General features: G+C 39.8%; 1 protein-coding gene and 1 pseudogene across 3 annotated transcripts in view; one reads left to right on the forward strand and one right to left on the reverse strand.

The window, feature by feature from the left end:
- The window catches only part of vg (transcription factor vestigial), a 46649-nt gene that overhangs the window by 17336 nt on the left and 4432 nt on the right, over nt 1-24881 (reverse strand). The gene's annotated exons all lie outside the window — the stretch shown is intronic.
- Nucleotides 12369-13099, forward strand: LOC114930994 (uncharacterized; annotated as a pseudogene).

Consider the following 24881-nt stretch of genomic DNA (forward strand, 5'->3'; position numbering starts at 1 on the left):
GACTAGAGAGACCTACGATATATATCGTATAGGATCTTACAGATCGTAGCTCCTGATCCCAGGCTCATTGATTAAGAGAGAGAGAGAGAGAGAGAGAGAGTCCTTATATTTGAGGTTCACTGAACTGAACGTCACTTGATTCTCCTAATTCTCCATTTGTTAATTTTTATGTCACAAATGTTCTACGAACCTCTTCGTCGTTCAGTGTTTAAGGGGATCCTAAACGCCGTCCTGTTTTATCAATAAAACATCATATTTGCGCATCCTTTTCTTTTTATTGGTTGAAGAGAATAATAAATGCTTTTCTACGATTATAGAAACCAAGCGCAAATCCGCCGATTTTATGTTAAAAACAAGAAGAACAATTTTTTCGTTCTTAATTTAAGATCCCCTTAATGGTGATTTTATCCTATAAATTAACAGAGAAAGGGGTAGAAGCTGAAACTATTTATCTCGATCCATGATTATAGAAACAAAGCGCGAACCTACCGATTTGATGTTAAAAACAAAAAGAAACATTTTTTAAATGAAAAAATAGGATTCCCTTAAAGGGTGACTTCATCGTATAAAGCAACAGAGAGGTAGAAGGTAAGAGTAGAAGCTGATACTATTTATCTCGATCCATGATTATAGAAACAAAGCGCGAACCTACCGATTTGATGTTAAAAACAAAAAGAAACATTTTTTTTAATGAAAAAATAGGATTCCCTTAAAGGGTGACTTCATCGTATAAAGCAACAGAGAGGTAGAAGGTAAGGGTAGAAGCTGATACTATTTATCTCGATCCATGATTATAGAAACAAAGCGCGAACCTACCGATTTGATGTTAAAAACAAAAAGAAACATTTTTTAAATGAAAAAATAGGATTCCCTTAAAGAGTGACTTCATCGTATAAAGCAACAGAGAGGTAGAAGGTAAGGGTAGAAGCTGATACTATTTATCTCGATCCATAATTATAGAAGCAAAGCGCGAACCTACCGATTTGATGTTAAAAACAAAAAGAAACATTTTTTAAATGAAAAAATAGAATTCCCTTAAAGAGTATTCCCCTAAGTGTCTTCATCGTATAAAGCAACAGAGAGGTAGAAGGTAAGGGTAGAAGCTGATACTATTTATCTCGATCCATGATTATAGAAACAAAGCGCGAACCTACCGATTTGATGTTAAAAACAAAAAGAAACATTTTTTAAATGAAAAAATAGGATTCCCTTAAAGAGTGACTTCATCGTATAAAGCAACAGAGAGGTAGAAGGTAAGGGTAGAAGCTGATACTATTTATCTCGATCCATAATTATAGAAGCAAAGCGCGAACCTACCGATTTGATGTTAAAAACAAAAAGAAACATTTTTTAAATGAAAAAATAGAATTCCCTTAAAGAGTATTCCCCTAAGTGTCTTCATCGTATAAAGCAACAGAGAGGTAGAAGGTAAGGGTAGAAGCTGATACTATTTATCTCGATCCATGATTATAGAAACAAAGCGCGAACCTACCGATTTGATGTTAAAAACAAAAAGAAACATTTTTTAAATGAAAAAATAGGATTCCCTTAAAGAGTGACTTCATCGTATAAAGCAACAGAGAGGTAGAAGGTAAGGGTAGAAGCTGATACTATTTGTCTCGATCCATGATTATAGAAACAAAGCGCGAACCTACCGATTTGATGTTAAAAACAAAAAGAAACATTTTTTTAAATGAAAAATAGGATTCCCTTAAAGAGTGACTTCATCGTATAAAGCAACAGAGAGGTAGAAGGTAAGGGTAGAAGCTGATACTATTTATCTCGATCCATGATTATAGAAGCAAAGCGCGAACCTACCGATTTGATGTTAAAAACAAAAAGAAACCTTTTTTAAATGAAAAAATAGAATTCCCTTAAAGAGTATTCCCTTAAGTGTCTTCATCGTATAAAGCAACAGAGAGGTAGAAGGTAAGGGTAGAAGTTGATACTATTTATCTCGCGCAGCTACGACGGACAACCAAAGGTGGTAACGAGCAGGTAGACCCTTTAGTCAAACCTGGACTGCGCGTATGCATTTATATCGCGAGTCGACGATATTATTCACGGCGTGTATCTTTGCAGCGGAGCCGCATTAAGCGGATACCGGCGCGCTTCTTTCTTGCAGCGCGGCGGAATACCCTTATCAGCGGGTGGCACACCGTTTACTCATTTGTGGACGTCTGGTAGCACTTAGCTCTTATTATATGAAGCGAAATCCCGCGGGAGATAAAGCGAATAGTACACGCTAAAGTCAGACGATTAGCTAGAACCGCGAGGTAGGAAAAACGAACGTGGGAAGCGAAGAAGAAATAGGATGTAAAGGGATCTCCCGGGATCTGGGAAGACCGGGGTCAGAGATACTAAAAGTATGAATTATCGAGTGTTCGATGAATATAATTCTAATTATGAATCATCACGCTCTGAAGAAGCGCATTCGAGAAGCTTGAAATATGAAAAGTATAGAGAAATATGAAGAATGCAACGGATTTGATGTAACGAATAATATAAAATAATAAAATAAATAGGATAATAAAAGGTACATGTAAAGTAGATAGAAAATATTGTAAATTTAAGTTACAATGAACGACAGGCTCGAAACAGAAGAGACTGATGACCGAAACACGATAACGTAGTAAATTCTCTCATTATTTTGAAGCGGCACATTGCGCGCTTTAGAATCCACCGCAGTGGTGATCGATCAAATCAGAAATCAAATGAGGAATTTCAGGCATCTGGCGACATGATGTTGTTTATCTCGAGACGCATTCGCAATCGCGGAGACATCGCGTTGACACCGCAAGAAAGACTGTCAAAAATATTGTGGCGAGGAAGCGTTACACGCGTTTCTACGTTATCTCCTCGGATGATCGGTTGATGTTTTCGCGTAAGATGCTAATTGAGACGAGCGATAGCTAAACCTCCTAGAGGAATCCCTCGGTTGACGCGTTTACCGTCTTCGCAAACACAACGTTAGCCGATAACTGTCCGCGGAGAGTCTGTAAATCGTTCAATTAATTAGCGCGAGGCGCAAGTATGATCGAAATGATGCGTCGTTAAATCCCAGCTGGAATCCGGCTCTATTTATCGGCTTTACGATTATGCTACTGGGCGAAATTCATAGGGTCAGTTTATTCGGACCGCGTCGGAATTCCCACGAGCACGATACTTTCCGTGCGAACGATGACGTTTATTTCGTCGCGTTTGCTCTTAATCTGAATTATTATCACTTCAACTCATTGTCAGTTTTATTGTTAATTTTTCCCATTGCACGATTTCAGTAATAACAGAATTTCAACAGATTATTTCTTGATCTAAGAAGAATTAAACTCGGTTCAAGTATGATAGATAATGAGTTTCAAAAATAAATTTAACAAGTTGAGAAAAAAATAGAATTTTTCATTTAAAATAAAGATTTAAGGAATAAGTATGAAACTTGTTATTAAAAAATTTCTCAGTTTCTTCATCTCCCAGATAAATGTTTTAAGGAATTTTTCAATTTGATGGAATTGCGCCGGATCGATGTAGTGTCTAATACGATTTTGCTGTAATTTGTCGGCGAAATCGCGGCATCGTCCACCTGGCGAAGTCGCTAATGAACGAAATTTAAAAGCGAAGGTAGCCGGTGGCGTGGCTTATCGATAGTAGCGATCCCCACACTCGGACTCCTCTCATCTTCATGGAAGATAGGAGAGTCGCGTCGATGAATGGCCGTGTCTGGCAAACAAATTGCAAGATATGCCATGGCAGCTTGTTATCGTCTCCCTACTCCGCATCACGTCCTTCATCTTTTCGCAAAGAATAATCTTTCTCAACTATTTAGAATTATTTTTCGATGAAAAAAGAGAGAAGAAGCCAACAATATAAAATATAAGAAATTAAAAAGGTGAGAAAATGTTTATGCTGTATTTCGGCAGATAATAATTTTTAAAATTATTTTAATTATAATATCTAAACGCCAAAAAAATCTCTGAAGATGTAAAAATATAAAAGACTGTATAAATATGGGTATGTTGCACTTTAGTCATAAACATTGACAATTTTCGGCAAGAGGACTAATTAAAATCTTTGAATCGCGAACACGCAGTGAATTTCAGAATCTAGATATCTCAAAATCTAGGAAAGCTGAGGAGTCATAGCGGAACGCTGAAGAGCGCGGCAAGTCTCGCAGTAACGGTGAGCACAGCTGGGACGTAAACATTGCGTTTTTATTAGACAACATACTCAACCGCAAACTTTCAATAAGCTGCCGAGGTACATAGTAATAAGCTGGTAATGGTCCTGGTCGGCGAGAGTATAACCCAGACGCTGCGGTAGGTAGCCGTCGTTACTGGTCACCGTATTGGATCAGGTCTGTGATAACAGAGCGTTAAAAGCGTCTCACATCTCGGAACTTTCTCACCGCTTCTATCTTTTTATTTATTTATTTTGTTTAATCAGAGTTTGGCCTTCAATTCAAATTATTTAATTTTATTTATTCTGCAGCCAAATTTTCGAAACAGCTTTGAGATTTACGTGATCCATTTGAAGTAGCTCTCTTACATTTAAATATTTAAACGATATAAAAAATAATTTATTGATCTCCATTATTCGAAAAATTATGAAAATTAGACGATGTTCAAGTTTGATTAAATTAGAATCGAAATTAACATCTCGCGGCGAAGTAAATGCTGAATAATGTGAAGGAGTTACGAGTATACGCGCAAATAATAAACTGTCGGATACTAAGACGTAACCGATGAGATTTCACGAATAATTCCTTCGATCGTGTCGGCACTCGCGTTTTTTCCTGATTCATTATAGCGGCGAATGAGCCGACCCGGAGATCGAGGAACGCAATCCACGGCGGCGCGATTCGATTAATATTGAACACTCGACGACATCGACGACGGCGCGAGGCTACTGCCAATCGATCGAATCCTAACTTTTCTCGCATAACTCGGAAACTTCTTCATCGCATGCTACGGATCAATCATTTTTTTCCGCGCATCCCATTACTCCCGATGCAAAGATATTGAGGACACTCGATCGACTCCGTTTCCGATGCAGCGAGGATTCTTATTATATCGAAGAGAAGAAAACTCGTCTCTCTTTCCCGTATCAATAATTAGTTAATTCTCTCTCTCTCTCTCTTAAATCTTGTTACAAAATGGATTAGAAGATTGCTTTAAATTTGACACATTGCAAGGAACCTTCATCATTTTTTAATATTTTTTCCATAATATCGAGAGTACAAACCGAGTATCAAAAATATTCATATTTTAATTCAACGAGAATCAGACGTGAATGATAGTGTCAGTTTCAAGGAAGAATGAATTTTCCTTGAAACTAATTAATTGTGCACAGATTCGAGGACAAATTTTTCTCAATACGATATCGAGATATTAAATTAATCTCAAGTCGAGATTTTTATTTTTAATAAATCTTAGTGTCGCCTAAAAGAGGCGAGAAAAATATCGGTACCTAAAGTATTCAGCAGAGAAGGAAAAATGAATTTTCCTTGAAACTAATTAATTGTGCACAGATTCGAGGACAAATTTTTCTCAATACGATATCGAGATATTAAATTAATCTCAAGTCGAGATTTTTATTTTTAATAAATCTTAGTGTCGCCTAAAAGAAGGCGAGAAAAATATCGGTACCTAAAGTATTCAGCAGAGCAGAATATATCGATGCTTGATTCATCGCGAATGCCTGCGGATCCGGAATGCTCGAGAGCGGGCGCGCGCGTGCGGAATAGCGGACGCGGAGCGTAGCGATGCGCGTGTCGCAAAGAATGGCGATCCTAGACTAAAAACAGAACAGCTCCAAGGAATGCAACGCATTGCGGCACACCTTGCTGCCGGCGAGTTGACAGCGAGTCCAACACTTGCCCGGCGAGACGGACTTACGACTCGATCATCACGTGACGCGCGTGAGATATGGCAAAGTCGCGCCAATAATTGTCGCATATCCCGACAATTCCCAACGACTATCTTGTCGACCAGCGTAACATGTTACTTTCCACAAGATTCCAGTAACGAACGTTCGAGGACTCGAGCCGACATGCGATCGTCTCGTATAAACTTGATTAATAATTTAATGCAGTTTCCTCATTTCAATTAATTTCAAGTCAAATTTAAAATATTTAAAATTATGCGTCTGCTTAATTCTACTATAAATAATATAATATATAAATAGTATAAAATAATATAATATTTTGTTCTTCTCTTTTTTTTTAATTATTTTTTTCATACGAATGCATCTGTATGTCATGTGGGAATCACGTGTTGTTTTCCATTTGCCGTTTCAATTACGTTCCGTGTGTACTACGTCAGTGTTCGACAATGTGGAGGCAACTAGGTTGAGAAATCTGTGCCGAGTAATGGCGTCCGGTTGCAGATCATCATAAATAACAACAGGTCGCGTGGCTTCCGCGATTCTGCGAAGCGTCGGCGCCGATTTCACTGCATAAAAGCAATGCGGCGATTAATTTTCGCGGACACAAATCACGCTCTCAAGGATTGGTCATCTGATCGATCGATCGATCGATCGGTCGTGAGTGAGCGAGGTGAAACGAAAGTAAGCGACCATAGATGCCGACAGTTCAATAGGAATTCGTATCGGTCGTATTCAATTATATTTCCGAGAAAGAGAAAAATATGTGTAAAAAAAATAGACAAGGTTCCGAATAAAAAGAGAAATATATACATTTTCTCACACGAAGTCGAAGGCATAAAAAATAATGTGTACATATATTTTATGGTGCTCGAAATTACACGTCAGGACTTCAAGGATTAAGAATTTTTTGTTTTATAATAATTATGATGTTTATATTCAAAAGATTATGCTAATGAAAATTATATTCAAACAATTTGCTGTAATAAATTATCACTATATTTCTAATATAACTTTTTGACTAGCTTAATTGATATTAAAATGCTCGCAAGATGTATGTTATAAGTATCCATCCATTTCAACTTCGAGAATGTCATCTGAAAAATTTGTCGCAAAAATGTTTCAAAGTCGACGCCTATGCTCCTGAAGGGAAGGAAAAAAGGCAAAAGGCGTCTCAATGGCGACACGAGCCCGCTCGGTGGAAACTGGCTCTCGAGGAAAACCTCATTCAATTCAATTCTAATGCTGCGCAGTAGAATCGAGTACTCGATCTTGAGATCGCGGCCTGGAAGCTATATTCCGCTCGGCATTTACGATCGTTCCGAATGATGAGAGTATTCTCACTATGCGAAGATTGATGAGGCGAATTGTGATTTTTAAAAGGAATCCGGAAACTAAGGATTCCTGGAAGCTCTCTCCGAAAGGTCACCTTTCGCAGACCAGAATCCGCGGAATAATGATATAGACACGTGTGTATAGAAAATATGCAAAGCACAGATGGAAAATTCAAAGAATCTACGGATCAAAGGTACGTTGAATTTTGGGGTGAAATAGCTTTCGCAAAATACTTGTAATAAATGTTAAGGCATTTATGACGTTTATCGTAGTATCGTAACCGTTCCAGATAGCTCGCGTCGAATCTGGCATTCGGGAAATGCACGGTCGCGCGATATCTTCCCTCGAGTCGGCGGCGGCGCATCTCTCATCGCCTTTATTAACATTAACGTACATTCATTACACCCACCGCACGGGGGCAACATCGAGGCTCGTCGACGTATTAGCGAATCTTGCGGAATGCTTATGATTTTACGAGCCTCTTTAATATGCGTTTAGCTTCCGCCGGTAGCTCGGGCTCGCGCAGCCTCCGGCCTTTTCTTCTCTCTCTCTCTCTCTCTCTCTCTCGTCGCGATCATCTCCGACTGCCGCCGCCTCCTCGGCATGCCTCCGTACGACATTTTCTGTTTAACCTTTGAACCCTCTCGGGCCCGGGGCGGCAAGTGCATTCCAGGCAGAGTCGGCGATCGTTGAAAAATTCGATCCACGGGTCCGGAAACATCTATATCGAATTCGTGGCGAGAAAGAGAGCGGTCCAATCGGCTATTCGGACGTAATCGCGAGAAGAGGTATTTTTTTGGTTAAATCCTTTGAAGAATTATACGTTTTTGAAATTTTTAAATATTTTTTAGAAAATAAATTTTATAAATTTTTTTTTTGGTTTTTTCGGCGTATTTTTTAAAAGGAAATTTAGAGAATTAAAAAATTTTTCATGCATTTTGAAGACTCAATGACTGAAAATACACCGAGAAGGATCTATAGAAAATTTATAAAATTTATAAATCTATAAAGAATATAAAAGAATTCAGAGTATCATGGGATCTCCGAATATTTACTCTTCGCGTAAAATTCAAGATGCAGATATTGAAGCTAAGTGGAAGACGCTCTGTCGTCTCGTTTTCAACAGTACGTAGGCGATCACGGTTCACCAAGAGGGAATTATGGACGAAATGCCGAGACTTTTCGCGGATCATTTTTCACTCCTGTAATCGCTCGTCTCATCTCGGCACTCGTGACATTGCACTAGCTGACAGTGACGAATCGACAGTCTTCGAGTCAATCCTTGAGTCATCGGGCAACGCCAGTGTCTTTCTGTCCGTCGCGTCTCGTGACTAATGAAAATGTCCTGCTAGATCAGAAATGAGAAATAAGAGGAGCATCATCCCCATATTATCTTTCGCGCGATTGCATAGCGATTAACGATTAGCGGTACGTTGAGATAAATTTGTGCCAGTTCAAACTAGATGAGAGATAAAATAATATACGATATAGGTATATAAATATTGTGCTCGATTCCAATATAAATTTAAATGTTTTTAATTTAATAAAATAAACAAAAATGTTTATTTAATTCAACCGTGGAATAATGTGTGAATGTGTTGATATTTTTAATTGTTTTAATAATTGCATCTTAAATTAAAATTTATAAAATAATGTTAAAATACAGTGGATTGTTTCAATTAATATTCGTAGAATTTAAGGACTTCCGCTAATTCTTCGAGGTAATGATTCCGTCAAAAATGAAAGTCGCGACTACCATACTTGTTGAAACGCGCAGACGCGACGTGATAATTGCGAAACACAATATAATTGCACGATATAATTGCCCCTTTGTTTCTTCAATTACACGTCTAGACTGGCGGTTGGCGCGTATGTGGCTGAAGAGGGAAAAAAATGGGAATGAAACGCCTCGTCGGGAAGAAGAAAAAGCGGAGATACGCGACCGGTAAAAATTTATGATGGCTAAGAATTTTTATAAAATTATCTTTCCCTTTTTTTCTCTTTTTTTTGCACGTGGATGTTTGTGCGAAAAAATGTTATAAAAATAAGGAAATATTCTATCTAGTAATAAAAGTCTATAAGTTTCAATTCTCTTAACTGCTCAAGTCCGATTATTAATTTTGTGAAACACTAGTAAGTGATGGTTTGAAATATTTTTAAAAAGTTGATATCCACGATAAAAATGATAATTTTGAATGAAATAAATAAAACTTTTAATTGCTATTTTAATTATAAACCATTAATTAACAACCATCGATATTTGTGAATTTTGCAGCTTTACGCTTGAAGCTCGATTCCTCGTATTCATGGAATGTTGGCTCTTTCGGTCCACGACTTGTCGAGTCCTTGAATTCTCGGATCATCGTATCCTAACGTGTGCAGTAACTCAATGAGTTAATCTCCGATCAATTAACAGTGAATTCTGTGTTTGCGCAGGTACTTAGGTAAGAATTTCAATTAGTGGACGAGGGAGATGGGGAAGAAGAGAAGAGGAGGAGGGACACGATCGAAGGACTAAGACAATTAACGGAGAGTTTGCCGAACAGAGTCGCGCTTCCGGGTTTTAACAAATCAACTGCCGATTAATCGGATTCGTGATTTTCTTCCCACGTAAACTTTCTTTCTCTCGAATCGCGAGTGTCCGCATTAACGCATAATTGAGCCATCGCCGACCTCTCTAACTGCATTCGTTACAAGATATGCCGAGATACTTTCGTACGCGAGAGGTATGCATCTCGCCTTTTTGTATTAACTCGAGAGATTTTCCCGTCTCGGATCTAAATATTTTCCAACGCAATAAAAATTCCTTTCATTTTTCATTTTTCTTATTACACCATAGAATAGAAAAAAAATCATAAAAAAATATTTTAATGCTAAATCATCTTTTTATATCTGTCAGCAAAATGTCGCATCGTTGACAACTCCGACATAATAATATATTTCTTATATAATTTGTAACAGCTCTTTAGAAAATTTTAATCTACAAATAAAAAGGCAATAAGAGCTAATTAAGTTCTATACTAGAATTATATTTGTGAAAAGATTTATAACATAAATTATTAAATATTATACAGAAATAAATTCGTACGTTTCGGTTGTCTTTTTCAACCTTCTTCAGCGCATCAATTAAAAATTAAAAGATTAGTAGAAATTAACAATAAATTATTCATCACGTACGAATTTACTTCTGTATAATATTTAATAATTTATGTTATAAATCTTTTCACAAATATAATTCTAGTATAGAACTTAATTAGCTCTTATTGCCTTTTTATTTGTAGATTAAAATATATTTTCTTATGCTTCTTATCGAACGGTAATACCGATAAAAGTCAAGAAGATGCAGAGGAAAGGGTGCTTTGTGGTAAGTTTTTCGGCGAAAATGGGGAAATTTGCTGATGAAGCGAGCGAAGGAAAGTTTATGAGCCCGTCCGGACGGGCGGCTAATTTTTAAACAAAGCCTAATTTCCGCAACTTCATAGCATAGCCGCGGTCGTTATTACTTGCCAGGATAATAAATGATTATTACGCCGTCGCGGAAGAAAGGGCAAGATGAGGATACGGGGGTGCAAACGCTTTGATGTCTTCTCGCTCGGGTGGAAGCAAGCCGAGCGACAAACTCTTCGATATTCGGACGATGAAGAGCACTTTCTCGTCCTGGGGAGAACTCGGATGCTTCGAGAGTCTCATCCTCCAACAGCTGATTATCCCTTCCGTGATCCTTCGCGGTAAATATTATGTTGCCGGATTAAACACTTTCATTATGTTTTCGTTCTCTTTACAATCTTCTCTTTCGTTCCCAAAATACACGCTCTTGTCTCTCTCACCCCGAAATATATGTCTCTCTCTTTTCTCGCCCTTTTCCTCGCCGACAGGTCGTCAATGAAATAACTGCGAACTGCGAGCGGCGCTGGCAGACACGTGAAATTGATGAAAGTATGCGAGCTGCACGCATTCCGCTCGGGTTTGCCGTCGCGCGAAGCGGAGCGGACTCGCGCGAGCACCTATGAAGACGATCTCTTTCCGTGCTCTCTTTCTCTCCGCTTCTCTGTTCTTTATTAATGAAGGAACATTCCCGGCGAGATTCGAGTCCCTGCGCGCGAACGAAGAGGAATCTCGCGCGGAAATCAACTCGTTCGCGCGAATGAATGAAAAACAGATGGGTACGCGTGAAGCCCCAAAATTCATCTCTCGTGTCTTTTGATCCCTTTGAACGGGGAAGGGCTGCATTTTAATGTCGGCGACTTTGGATACGTCCAATTACGAAGCGCGTCGCGATCGCGCGAGTTATTTCGCGTCAGCCAGAATCTGCATCGATCAAGCCGCTAATAAAGTCGGAGGCGGATCAAGTATTTTGTCAGGGACCTGAAAGCAACGCGAGTTCATTTCCCTCTTGTGTTATTATACGAATAATTTCAGACGAAGATTTTGAAATCTTATTTCGATAGAATATATTCACAAAGAACGAATTTGATAATTAAGGATGCTGACCATGACTGTTTTACCGACTTTGAGTTCAACGGCTTTTCTTTTTATTGACTATACAGATTTAAAAATCCTTCTCCACAATTAAAGTACCGATAATAATGGGGAGCGCTGTAATTTCATATAAAAAACAATAAAAGTTGAAAAATTAAAGTTTTTTATCGGCCTCTTGCATCAGCTCGTAACAATATTCATTTAATACAAAAGTTGTGCAATTTATTCGTGCACAAAATATGGCGCTTCCAATAGAGATAACATGAAAGAATAACACATTATCAGTACTTTTATTGTGGAGGATTTTTCAATCTGTATATTCAATAAAAAATAAACCCAACCTAATTTAAAGTCGGTAAAACAGAACAACGGCAGCATCCCCTGAAGGTTGAATCTGTAGTTAGAAGAGATGAAGAACTAGATAATTTATTATTTAAAAGCCCAACATTTTCTGTTTAAGCGGAGCTTGATGCATTCACTTCTCTCACTTAACTCCAAAAGGTGAAGGGTCAAAATTTCACGGCGAAAGAGTCGACACTTCATCTTCCTCGGACAAACTGGAAGAAAAGAGAGCCCAAAGAGAACCAAAGAGAGAGAGAGAGAAAGAGAGGGAACGCAGTTTCGGCCTTCGGGCCCCGTGGAGACCCGCTGCGCAAAGATGTACGGATAAGAGGATATAAATGGGTCCTCGCCGCAGTCCGAGGGCAAATATAGACCAACGTAGGACATCAGGGGGAAAGGATTCCCGATGAGCTGAACGGGACCGAATAGCTCCGGTATGGAAATGCGATCGGTTTTTAAACGTCGAACCGCGCGCAGCTATGTTAATTCCCGCGCGTGTTAGCCAAGGTGTAACTTCTGTTTATCTTCGTATCGGTTCCTCGGCCAGATTTAACGAATACGAACAGACCACCTTCGAGAAACGAGAAAATCAGCCGCCGTTCTCGGTAAAATCACGTAATTCCTTGTCCCCGTCTGTAGTATAACTACATCTTATTTCTCTGACGTGAGATGTAAAGTTTCCAGCGCACTCGATATATTCCGTAACTGTTTTTCTGCGTTACATAAATTTCAGTTGTAAAAAAGAAAGTCTGTACATCAATAAATTACAAAAGAAGATAAAATCAATTTTTGCCGGAAAATAATGATAGGCAACTGATAACCGAATAATCTGTTTCTTGAGTGTGTTAGACATCCTGCAAAATATTGTAGGATACTTTCGAAATGTCTCGGAGTCTCGTATGTAACGTGTGAAAAATGTGAGCTTCGATCCTTGCATCTTCCGGATCTTCACGCGCGCGCTCATTCATTGTTGCAGGCCCGGCGCATCTCGCCTACCGATCAGATCCGACGTGATGGATTCACTTCGCGTGGAATGGAAACGCGAGTGACGGCTACGAGCGGCGACTAAGAACGGAAAACGAATACACGACAATCGTCCTTTTTCTCGCGCGTCTGCTCGGTACACGGCAAGTACTAATAACTTACGGCAAAAGGAGCGAGCTCTCCTTGTAAAGCAAATACAGTTAAGAACCGACATTAATGACCCCCATTTGTATGCCGCCCGGGGAGTACTTTGCGATTATACGAGGTTGCCGAAATGCATAATCACGCAGAGAGTTGAATTTCGCGAGCAGCTTCGGATAATTAGTTGTTGTTTATGCACCGTTATTTATTAACGATACGATCGACAATTCCCAAATCGATATAATTTTAATAACATTTTAAAGACTCCAAAAAATTTTTATTTTTAAGCCTCGAATTTAAAAACATTATATTTCAACCTAATGAACTGAAGGATCTAAAAATCGGATTTATATAAAAGCAAAATATAAAAGATGTAGAAGCAGAAGTCGAGAAACTGAAAATCTCAGTCACAAGAAATATTGATGATCCAAGGAATATGCAGCATCCAAAAAAATTTTAATATAATATATATATATGTAATTTCGTGGAGCTTCATATATATAACAGAAATATTGACAAATTGCAAAGTATCTTCTTTCACGTAAGAATTATTATAAAAACAGCATTCCCTCTCTACATAGATGTTTAAAAGTGATGTACGCTATGTATAATGCACGTCGGGTCGGTAACGGATTTATTAAGAGAACGTAAAAAATGAAAATGCTTCGTGCGTGAAGTAGGCAGCTGTTGCGACTATTTGAAAGGAATTTCGAGATTAGAGGAGATGCCGTTGCGGCCAATGAATCATTCCGGGCACGCGATTTCTGGCATTCAAAGGAGGCGTTAAGTGATTAAACGACCAGTTGTCATCGGTGACATTAACATATTACGTTCTCCGCACGTAGAGTTAATGTCTTGTATCCATCCAAACCTCCTGCCGTCACGCAGAAAAGAATTATATATGATGGAGACGACAGTTCTCCAAGAAAGCGTCAAAATGATCGTCAACAAGGAGAAAGGTAGGTCTGATTCTCCGGTAAAAAAAAAACACTAGGAAGTTGGTACACATTCTTAGGCAATCAGATAAATAGCTTTCTAGCTAAAGGTGACATACTCGATGCGATTTTCACATGTACTTTAGCTTTTCCAAATGGATAATAAATAATCGGGATGAAAAGTTTGTAATCAGTATAGATAAAGACGCGATAGACAGACTCTCTGCTGGGCATGGGAAATATCCGTTTCATGTAAAGTTTAAAGTTATGATTCAAATAAATTTATTATTTAAAACCGTGTGAACTCTGAAATATGTTGCATAATGTATTTTTCAGATAATGTATCACGTTATTAATGTATCATGTTATTTGCGCAAACAATTGTTCATTTAAATTTAAAATTCCAACAAAAACAAAAATTTATGGAAAGAATTAATAACAATTTTGTGTTTTAAATATGCAATTTAAATTAACGAATAAACATTGATGGATGTAAAAGGGAGGCTGCGAAAATTCAACGTGTTGGAATCAAGAGTAAGGCTTGCAGCAAGGCTTGGACTTAATTTAATGGAAAGCACGGTGTTGGCGTAAAGTGAGTTAATATAGAGGTCCTCCCTCTATGAGGCGCGAACGCTTCTCTAGTTTCTCAGGATAATACAGACACCGTATGCTATGATGCGTGCAATTAAGGGCACACGCGAGAAGGATCCAAGGAACTTGTAATCACAGAATGTCGAGCAAAGATGTATCTATTGCAGAGTTATTAAGACTTATTCAAAATCATGTATACAAGACGTCATATTAAAATAGTCTTATAAATTATTTAATAAAAAAATTAAAATAGAATTGAAAAATTGATTTTCAACAATAAATTTTAGAGATTCTCGTTATTACTTGTTGAAAATCTGAAAATACATGATTATATCCCAGGTAGGTTTGTATATCGAATTTAGAGTTCAGTGACATTTGTATCTTTTTGTTTGGTCGATCTTGTTCATTTATGAGATTAAAGAAGTCTATAAGACACGAGGTGACAGCCCATCTTCCAAAAAGTGATTTATGCTGACATGACTAGTTACCGGCTAACTTATGGTGTTTATCGATTCAATTAGGGATACAACCGGCGGCCCCTTAAAACGAGATACATTTGTTTCGACATTAATTTACGGAAACGACCCGCTGTCATAACAAAACTATAATAGACCTTTGGTCGGCTGGCGTATCGCCAGGCTTTAGTAGTCGCATAAAATGCATCAAAATGTTTGCCCGCTACATTGTCCTCGACCGCATTGTATTATAAATTAAATCGTCAAACTATTTTTATCGCGCTTGTCTTAATTGCATATCGCAAAGTATTGCGTACAAAAATCGCCCCATCTCGAAATAAAAATTATTTCGAGGGAAATAAAAGCGTGAAATGAATGTTTGATAATCGTAACGATAAAATTATTATGCTATTAGTTAACGAGATTTGCACGAGATTTTTTTCACGAATTCTTGTGTCAATTGTTAATTATAATTAGTTGCTGAAATTTTTTATATAACAAAATATTAATAAAATAAAATATATATATATATATATATATATATATATATATATATAAATTTAATACCTTACACCGCTTATCATCATAATTACGGATCTGTTGTTTCTTGCTAACTTCCTAGTTCTGCTGCATAAAACAAAGTAGTTGTTTGTTAGTTTAAGCTGTCGGAGAGCTTTGGAGAACGTCTTGAAAAACGAACAAAATATCGACAAGCATGCGGCGTTTTTGTAGCTAAGACAATGTCTGAGTATTCTTCCTTCAGCACGACGACGCCGGGACGTCGAACAACGCGTCGCCTCTATATTTACATGCCCCAAAGTCAGTGGCCCGCTCGAGTGATTCATCACGGAAACAGATGCTGGGATCCTAGACCATTCTAATGTTAAATTTTTAGACGGATCCTGAGTCGCGTAGAGACGTCGATGAAGTTGAAGTTCGTGGGATTCTAAACCTTTCGCATCCTAAATTTCTAGGAATAATATCTTAAATTTCACTTCCTTCTCTTTCTTCCTTACATTTTTTTAAAAATTAAAATCGATTAAGTTTCTCTAGACGTCACATATGTTCCTCGAAAATCGAAGGGTTGAATTAATCGGCGGACAACGAGGCGAATGAGAAGCGATTGGACGGAAATATTTTTGCCGGGCTAAACGTTTGTCGTTGACGAAAAATCTGCGGCAACACGAGGACGGCAGCTGGTAGGCGATGCGACAAATCATAGCCTACTGGACAGCCTACACGTCGACTGGCGCTCGAGCGTCCCGCGCAAAACCGAGCGAGCACGTGCAAGCCGAACATAGCAGTGTAACCGGTGGCGGATCTCTAAACTCTCTCTCTCTCTCTCTCTCTTTCTCTCTTCCTGTCTCGCGAGTCCTTTGACAGATCACCCTTAAATTTATGAGGCGCCGTTCTGCTCTTACACTCATCTACTTAAACAGCCAGTGTCTCAGTATTCTCGACGAGTTCTCAAACGTGCAAAAAACATATAGCTACAGGGCGTAGCTCTAGAACCTACTGGTGAACGGGATGGTGAGCAGAAGATCCTGGGACGAATTTGAGAAATATTATTGTGAAGAAGAATTTCGAAGAACTTAACGAAGAACTTTTTTGATGATCAGCTAAAATCGCGAGGCTAAACGGACGCTGCATCTTGATCAGCTGCGTACGAATCGCGCGGAGCGATTAATTAGAAATTGTTCGGCGATATCTAAGCGGGAGATCGAGCCGCGGACAAGCGACATTCGTCGGTATCTCTTTGATACATCAACAGTCCGACCGGACCAGTTCTCTGCTTGCCGTCCGGTCCAAATAATATCCGGCCCAACACACGTGTCACGTGGTAGTCGGCAGCCAGAAAGAGCCGGCGAAATGCCTATATCGATGCGATCGAGGATTCAGTTCGATCATTTTCTTCAACGTATACCTATAGGATATTTTGACGGAGAACTGGCTCTCTTTAACAATGTAGAATCTTAACATTATTCTCGTGCTTGTTAATGACATACAGACGGCCAAAATATTTAAGCTCAAAAAGTTGCAGCCAATAGTACAAAACGCAGTCATCCTCGAAGTTATATGTTAACGCTTCCATCTTCAAGAATGTTCAAACTTTCGCTGAGCAAGTATCGATTTCAAGCTCTCGAAAAAGAGGAGAATTCTACAAATTCTCATCTTCCTCCGGAACACGCCCGTATATTAGTTTCCCAAAAGCGACAGGTTAATACAATCACATTCCATTAGTATTCTGTTAACGGAATTGCCTAACTGGACGAAGGGGAGAGAAAGTCCTCGGAATCCGCATCGGTGAGAGAAAATAGACAACTCGCCACGCGGAAAGGCGGCGTCGGGAGAAGTAAAAGGAAGAAATTCTGAAGAGAGATAGAAAGAGAGGGACGGGAGAATTCCGCGGGGTTAAACAGTCGGTATTTCAATAATGGAGTCTTATCGCCGGCTACCGCAGAAGTCCGAGGACCAAGTCGGAAGCAGCTGGTGGTGCATTCAAGCCTCAACCTCCCGAGTCAAGTCGAGTCACCGAGCCTCGACGGTGTTTATTAATTCGCCACTTATCCCGCATACGCGCGGCTCGTTTCTTCCGATAGAGATGGAAAAGTAATCGCATTTAATATATATCCCCTTAAATTACATAGTCGCGCTAATCCCCGAGAGACGATTGCTGTCAAAATCGCCAATACATATCGTAAATATTACAATATTTCAGACAATTGTTTCATTTTTTATCAATATTGTACTTAATATTTAATTAAATCCTGAAGAACAGGTGTATTTATATACATTTCGTAACGTATTAAATCCTGCATAATTTCTGCCACCAATAAGAGTATATAATTTCGCGTATCTACAAGAATAGATAGATAGATTTCGGAGCTCTTTCCTCAGAGTTGCCAGGTATGTAGAAACGACGATGTCACGGTTTCATCCCGAACTTCTGTGAGAAATGCGTCTTCAGCGCAACGCGTGTTCATCAAGAATCGCGCGAGGTTATAATAATGTACGGGGAAAGAGAGAGAGAGATAGCCCGACGGTGCGTCTGGATTCCAGACTTCTGACTTTGCCCGATGTTTGCCGCAGTTAATCTCGCGGCGGTGCGCGTTTCGGCGGGATTACCGGGCGTGGCCGCTCTCTTATGTGCGTAATTGCGTTTAAATATACACGAGAGCGAGTGTGGTCGCTCGCAAAATGCGCGCGAGGAAGAGAGCAGCTCCTCGCGGCGACGAGAGGGTTGCGCGTGATTTGTGGCTTCGGCTTCGTAACAAATAGACACGCGGGCATTTTCTCGGACACCGGGTGCGCAAAGTGAACAAAGACAAATGGGCCAGCCGCGCGACGCACGTGACTAACGACGAGAGGGCTGATAGCTGACGCGGGATTTTTTTTCGCCAAAAGATTCGATCGCCATCGATTCTTCACCCCGATGTGAACCGATACATCTCGAGGGGTAAGGATCATTTTTAAGCCTTTCGCGCGCGTTTCTTTAGACGGCAGGTGAAAATTCGATCGATTTAAGGAATACGAATTAGAAAGAAATGTCAAAGTATCGATATAATCTTTCCTCGCAGTATAGGTATACGTATATCATTTCTTTTCATTCTGTTCAGGATATCTGGAGATCCTAGAATATACGAACGGCCGTGTGGAATCGAGGTTACGAGGATACGATACGGGATCGGCGAGATCTCGGAAGATCTCCAGGGTCTCTGGACGTTTTTTTTATCCGCTGTCGCAACAAGCGACTGCGAGTTCGTCCATGGACATGTCCATCTGTCCGCGCGCGATCTGCAATTCAATGCAACTCGCCTCGAGCAGAAACGCATCCGCGCTCTCTGACGAGAAGGACACCAATCCGACGGCACAAAAGAAGCGGATGCCGCTTCCGCGATACTTCCTTCTCCTTGCTTCGTCTTCCGCCTCGCGTTCGCCCTTGGATATTATTCTCATTCGTCAGCGACTTGTAAATTAAATCTCTTAATTAATCATTTTAGTTATCTTTTTCTTAGATCCAACCCAGGTAGCACCATTATCCAAAATTGGTGCACAAGACATCATTGAGAAATCTTTGAGACTTCTTTAAGAAATCTTATGATATGATATCCCAAACACATCTTAAAGATGTCTTATGCACCAATTTTGGACACGATGCTGTCTGGGAAATCATTGCTATCGGTTTCAATTACAGAGATTTGTTACACATACAGAGCGCTCCTTGATAAAAAAAAATCAGCTATAAAAGTATCAGCTATATAAGTTGTAAATGAACTTCAAAGTCATTCCGTGTCCGCGAATATGCCACGTGGTGGTTCGATTGAAGAATGTCTGTATTCTCCGAGAAACGGATAGTATTCGCGAGCGGTTACGACAGAATCGTCATCATTCCGGTCTTTGGGCAGCCAGATCAGGTCTTAAACCGGGAGCGGTCCGATCATTTTTTGCCCGATGAGCAACGGATTGTCCACCATGCGGTGTGTTGTCTTTACCTGGTCGTGGTACCCGATTCCCGATACCTGGACGCCGTTTTATCTCAGCCACGCGGTCGCCGATCTCCGCCGCCGCGCTGGGTCACGTATTAATTTTTTCGTTTAAACCGGTAAGGCGAGTTCACCTCGATTTCGCGACGATTCGGTGAAAGTTTTGCGCGTCTCTTCTTAACTCGCTGTACAACTGCGACACTGACCGCCGAATTTTTTTTTTATATCGCGCGAAAGATGACGTCCATAACTCGCGAGTCGAGTGAATCATTCAATATTTTTGTCTCGTGCGATTTGTTTTGGGAAGAATGATATATATATAGCGGATAAAAAAAACTCTGAATACATTTATTCTTCACAAACTCAAAAATATTTTAATCCCTCTAATAATTTTGATTAGTAATTAATAATTAATGAAATTCATAACTGTCAGGTGCTTCGTTTTACTTATTGAAAAATATTCGATGTATCGAATATATCGATAGATATGCGAGAAAGTGTATCATACAGAGTATGTTTTCTGAGAAGAAATAAACAATAGGTAACATTTATTGCATAATATATGCACACGAGGGTCGGATGCCGGGAGGCTGGTAGAAACACCATTTTCCCGTTTAACTGGCGATAAAAAAGTCAACGACTTTCGGACTTCCAGATCCTGAATTTATCGAGACCTCGCAACACCCCTACTTACGGCTCTCTTTCTATCCGTACCGCACCGTTTGATCGTACCGCGGTCGAGGATGCCGTTGCTGTACCGGTCTGAAGTATCATCGTCGTCATGGCGAACGTCTCTCGATATTACCCCGTCGTATGCCTTTTATTTTCAATTTTTCTTTCTTTTTATCTCTTACGTACATTGGCGTGCAACAAGGAAAAGTCGATGCACAGATTCTACACCAAGCTTTCGATGAATAAATTGCACTATTACCTATTTAATTAAATTAAAATTTATGTATCGTCTCTCTAAAATGGACTTAGGATGTTTGGAATAGAAATCGTTGATTCTAATGTATATAATAAAAAGGTATCTATTCAATTACTCCTGACAGATTGTGTGAAATTTAAAATCAACCACCTCGAGATAAAACATTAAAAATGCCTCAAATTAAAAAAATGTACACGTATAAAGCGAAATAATCTAGGAACAGTTGTACTTCATATTTCAAAGAGAAATCTAAGATCCATGCCACCCCTGATTAACTTCCAATTTAAACGTGTATAAAAATTCGATAAAATTTAATTTAAAAAATGCAAATTTTCGGCAAAATTCTCGCAAACGGCCGACAACTCGTTGCATTGATTTTCGCTGATACAGCGAGAAGAGTCGCGCGGAGAGGAAAGAAATTTCGCCGAGATGTCGATGCTCCCTGCTCGGCCGAGCACGACGAAAACGGCGATCGTAGCTCATACCCGGTATAGTAACGCCTTCTCGACTTCGACAGGGTCAGCCGGTCGAACGGGCCGGCTTTTACGACCCGCAGATTGATCGTAATTAATTCGTTTTTCCATACGCGCTATACGAGCACCGTGTATATGGTCTACCTGGCGAGATATCGAAATGCCGCGCCGATATCAGATGCTCGCGTGATCGCGCCGGCAAATATTGAAAGCGATTTGCGCGATGGGAACGAAGGGATGGGAAGAGACTCCCTACTGTTGGTCTCGCCTTGGAAAAATGTTGCTGCTCATCGTCCGCTGGTCAAGGGGTTAAGTAAAGACGTAAGCGTCCTGCGTGCTTCTCTCTGGGAACTCCCGTGCGCGCCCGGGAAGCGTTTAAATGTACCGCTCGCTTCGCTTCTTCTTTCTTTTACGGTCGTTCCGCGCGCTTTATGGGCGAATTTTCTGCGTGACTCGCACAGTGGCGTAGATCCCCGAAATTCGCGCCCAGGAAGCGCTCCTGCGAAAGATCGATGACGAGGAAGAGCCACCGGAATTCAGGCTCGTTTCGCCGAATAAGTCGGATGAAAATATGTCACAGAAATATGCAAGATAAAAAGATATTAATGGGATAAAATTATCGAGGTGTCATATCTGGCATATAATCTTGCAGCACGTATGTCGTTCCAGATATCTCTCTGATTTTCTCATTTATTGTACATTTATCAATAATTCGATGTATGTTCAAAGATATAAATTATTTATTGCTAGATGCATCAGAGGTTGCACAATCTCGCTCTCATATTTTTATTTTTAATTAATGAGCGCGATGGTTAATCTTTATTATTCACGGCTGATTTGGGATGCGCGAGATTGTATAATTCCACTTTCTTGACTTATAATTTTATGGAATTTTAATCGGCTTCCCGCCTCACGATTAACGGGTCGAGCTGCCGGGATCGTTTCACGATTTTAGAAATCGGCGTCGCATTCTGCGGCGATTTTCCGCGACAGGTTGTATAAGTGTTTGCGACAGCGATCTCATAGGTGGAATGCAAAGAGCGGCAGAGAGGAAAGAGCGCAGGACTCTCTGGCGATCTGGCCCGAGAAACTAGTCCCGGTGGAAATTTATTCCGTCGAAGCGAGAACAACAAATTACCGGACGGTAGTCGATCTCTCCTAATACGACGCGACGGAAATGCCAGAGCTTGAAACTCGGCGCGGTGTCGACACTGCGCGAAAGATTGATAACACATTGACAGTTCGCTGAAAAGCAAGTCGATCGTCCGACGATGGTCTCGTTAATTATTAATTAAGTATGAGAAAAATAATGACAATGCAATGTGTTAAAAATATGGACAGAATCTGGGAGGAAGACATGGATGGAAAAAATTCGAGACATTGAAATTGCCTCATACATTTTTATACAATCATACAAAATTATTAATTTGAAATCAATTTTATATTGAATTAAATAATACACTTTTGCCGCATGAAAGATTGGTAGAGGGATCTTATATCGTTATCGCTATTATTTTTCTTCTTTGAAACAGCATCGCCACTAATTGTAAGTTAAATTGGTGAACATTCGCTGAAAAGCAAGTCGATCGTCCGACGATGGTCTCGTTAATTATTAATTAAGTATGAGAAAAATAATGACGAGTGAATCAAATCACGCGAATGCAATGCGTTATAAAAATATGGACAGAATCTGGGAGGAAAACATGGATGGAAAAAATTCGAGACATTGAAATTGCCTCATGCATTTTTATACAATCGAACAGAATTATTAATTTGAAACCAATTTTATATTGAATTAAATAATACACTTTTGCCGCATGAAAGATTGGTAGAGGGATCTTATATCGTTATCGCTATTATTTTTCTTCTTTGAAACAGCATCGCAACTAATTGTAAGTTAAATTGGTGAACATTCGCTGAAAAGCAAGTCGATCGTCCGACGATGGTCTCGTTAATTATTAATTATGAGAAAAATAATGACAAGTGAATCAAGTTACGCGAATACAACGCGTTAAAAATATGGACCAAATCTGGGAGAAAAGCCTGAATGGATAAAATTCGAGACACCGAAATTACCTCGTAAAAAATAAACATGTATTTTTATACAATCGAACAGAATTATTAATGAAATCAATTTCGAATAAAATAATACACATCCAATCGTTCCTTCACACGGCACGAAAGATTGGTAGAGAAATCCTGCTTATCTATTATTTTTCCTCTTGGAAGCACAGCACCGCAACTAAGTCAAATTGATGAACATGCAGATGGCAAAGCTGTGTCCTTCGTTCGTTTAATCGCGAGGGCAACGAAGAGGAGGTGCACCGAGAGGAAAGAAGGGAGGAGGAGAAATATAATAAAAGAAACCGTGGCAGGAGGCTGCTTTAGCCGGGCCAGATCCCGCCGGGACGATAACACGAGGACACATCGCCACCTCGGCGCGACGATCGTAAAACTTGGTCAGGTAAAGGCGCGGTCCGTTTGAGACCTGCTGCTAGGTGGACGGACAGGAGCTGGTTGCAGGATAGGTATTATAGTCTCGGTCTATCTCTCGCGAGGGATGCAGCGTCCCGTACGCGCGTCCTTCGGGGTGGTCCTGGCGACGACATCGGTTCATTAATCGGCCAGATATCCGAGAAAAATGCGCTTTTACGACTACTCTCTCTTCCTCACCGTCGCTCTCTCACTCTCAATCTCTCCTGCCTTCTGACTCGATCGGGTTGCCACGGTGTCTCTACCAGTTTTGTGAAGGAGTCGCCCGGTGGCTTATTATCGTTCGCCGAGAGAAGATCACGGGAGAAAGGGGAACCAGGTAATTACTGGGTAGAACTCGATTAACGCGATACTTGACAACGTTGTTTCGGTTTCATTCGCGATCGGCGATCGATACGTCGATTCGGATTCCGAATTACACGAGTTCGTCAAACTCCCTGCCCTTAAGTGCCCTAGATTCTAAATATTTTGAATTTTATTAGCACAAAATTTAGATATTCTCGAGTCCCTTGCTTGGACGCTAGATTTCTCTTCAATTGTCGAGTCTTCGAGACTAGTTTCAATTTTATTAAAATTTTATATGAAATAAGATGCTCAAATATGAAGAATATTCAATAATCGAGTACATTGAAACAGTTTTTATATCTATTAGTCCTATCTTTATTAACCGATTGTCGAGTGCAAACTGCGTGACATAACTTGCGACTATGTCGCAAGACTGTACAGCGATGCAGTCTCCGAATGTGTGCATTCGCTGCGCGTAGAAGAAATGGGAGTCGAGTAACGAGAGTGCTAATGAAGGATAGCCCGGTTCTTGCGGACTTCTCCTGCGACCAGCACCTGTCTCTTCTTCGGCGCACGCGTTTCTCCGACGAAACAAACGATCGTGCGCTCTGCGATCTCGGAATTTCTCCCTTTATTGCCTAATTTCCTGCGAGTTTTCGCGAAAATATCACTCGATTCTATAATTATTCTTAATAATCTCTATTTCAAGGTATATCGTTATAATTATATATTCATACAGCCCGAGTGTTCCCTTCAGGAAATATTTTTCACATTTAAACAATGATAATTTCTTGCGAGTTTTCGCGAAAATGATATCAGTTGATTCTATAATTATTCTTAATAATCTCTATTTCAAGGAGTATAATTAGAATTATATATTCATACAGCCCGAGTGTTCCCTTTAGGAAATATTTTTCACATTTAAACAATGATAAAGACTATATTGATATAACGATACTTAAAGTCTCTTTTGAAATATTTTGAAGGAATTAATTAATGTTTGCGGTCTCCAAAGAATCGCGACACTCCGTAAATCATTCTTCGCGAGAGGACTCCTCGCTCGTTTACTCGGCCAAGCGAGC

The sequence above is a fragment of the Nylanderia fulva genome, unplaced genomic scaffold (genome assembly GCF_048542155.1).
Source record: "Nylanderia fulva isolate GAGA-0341 unplaced genomic scaffold, ASM4854215v1 Scaffold34, whole genome shotgun sequence".
Lineage (NCBI taxonomy): Eukaryota > Metazoa > Arthropoda > Insecta > Hymenoptera > Formicidae > Nylanderia > Nylanderia fulva.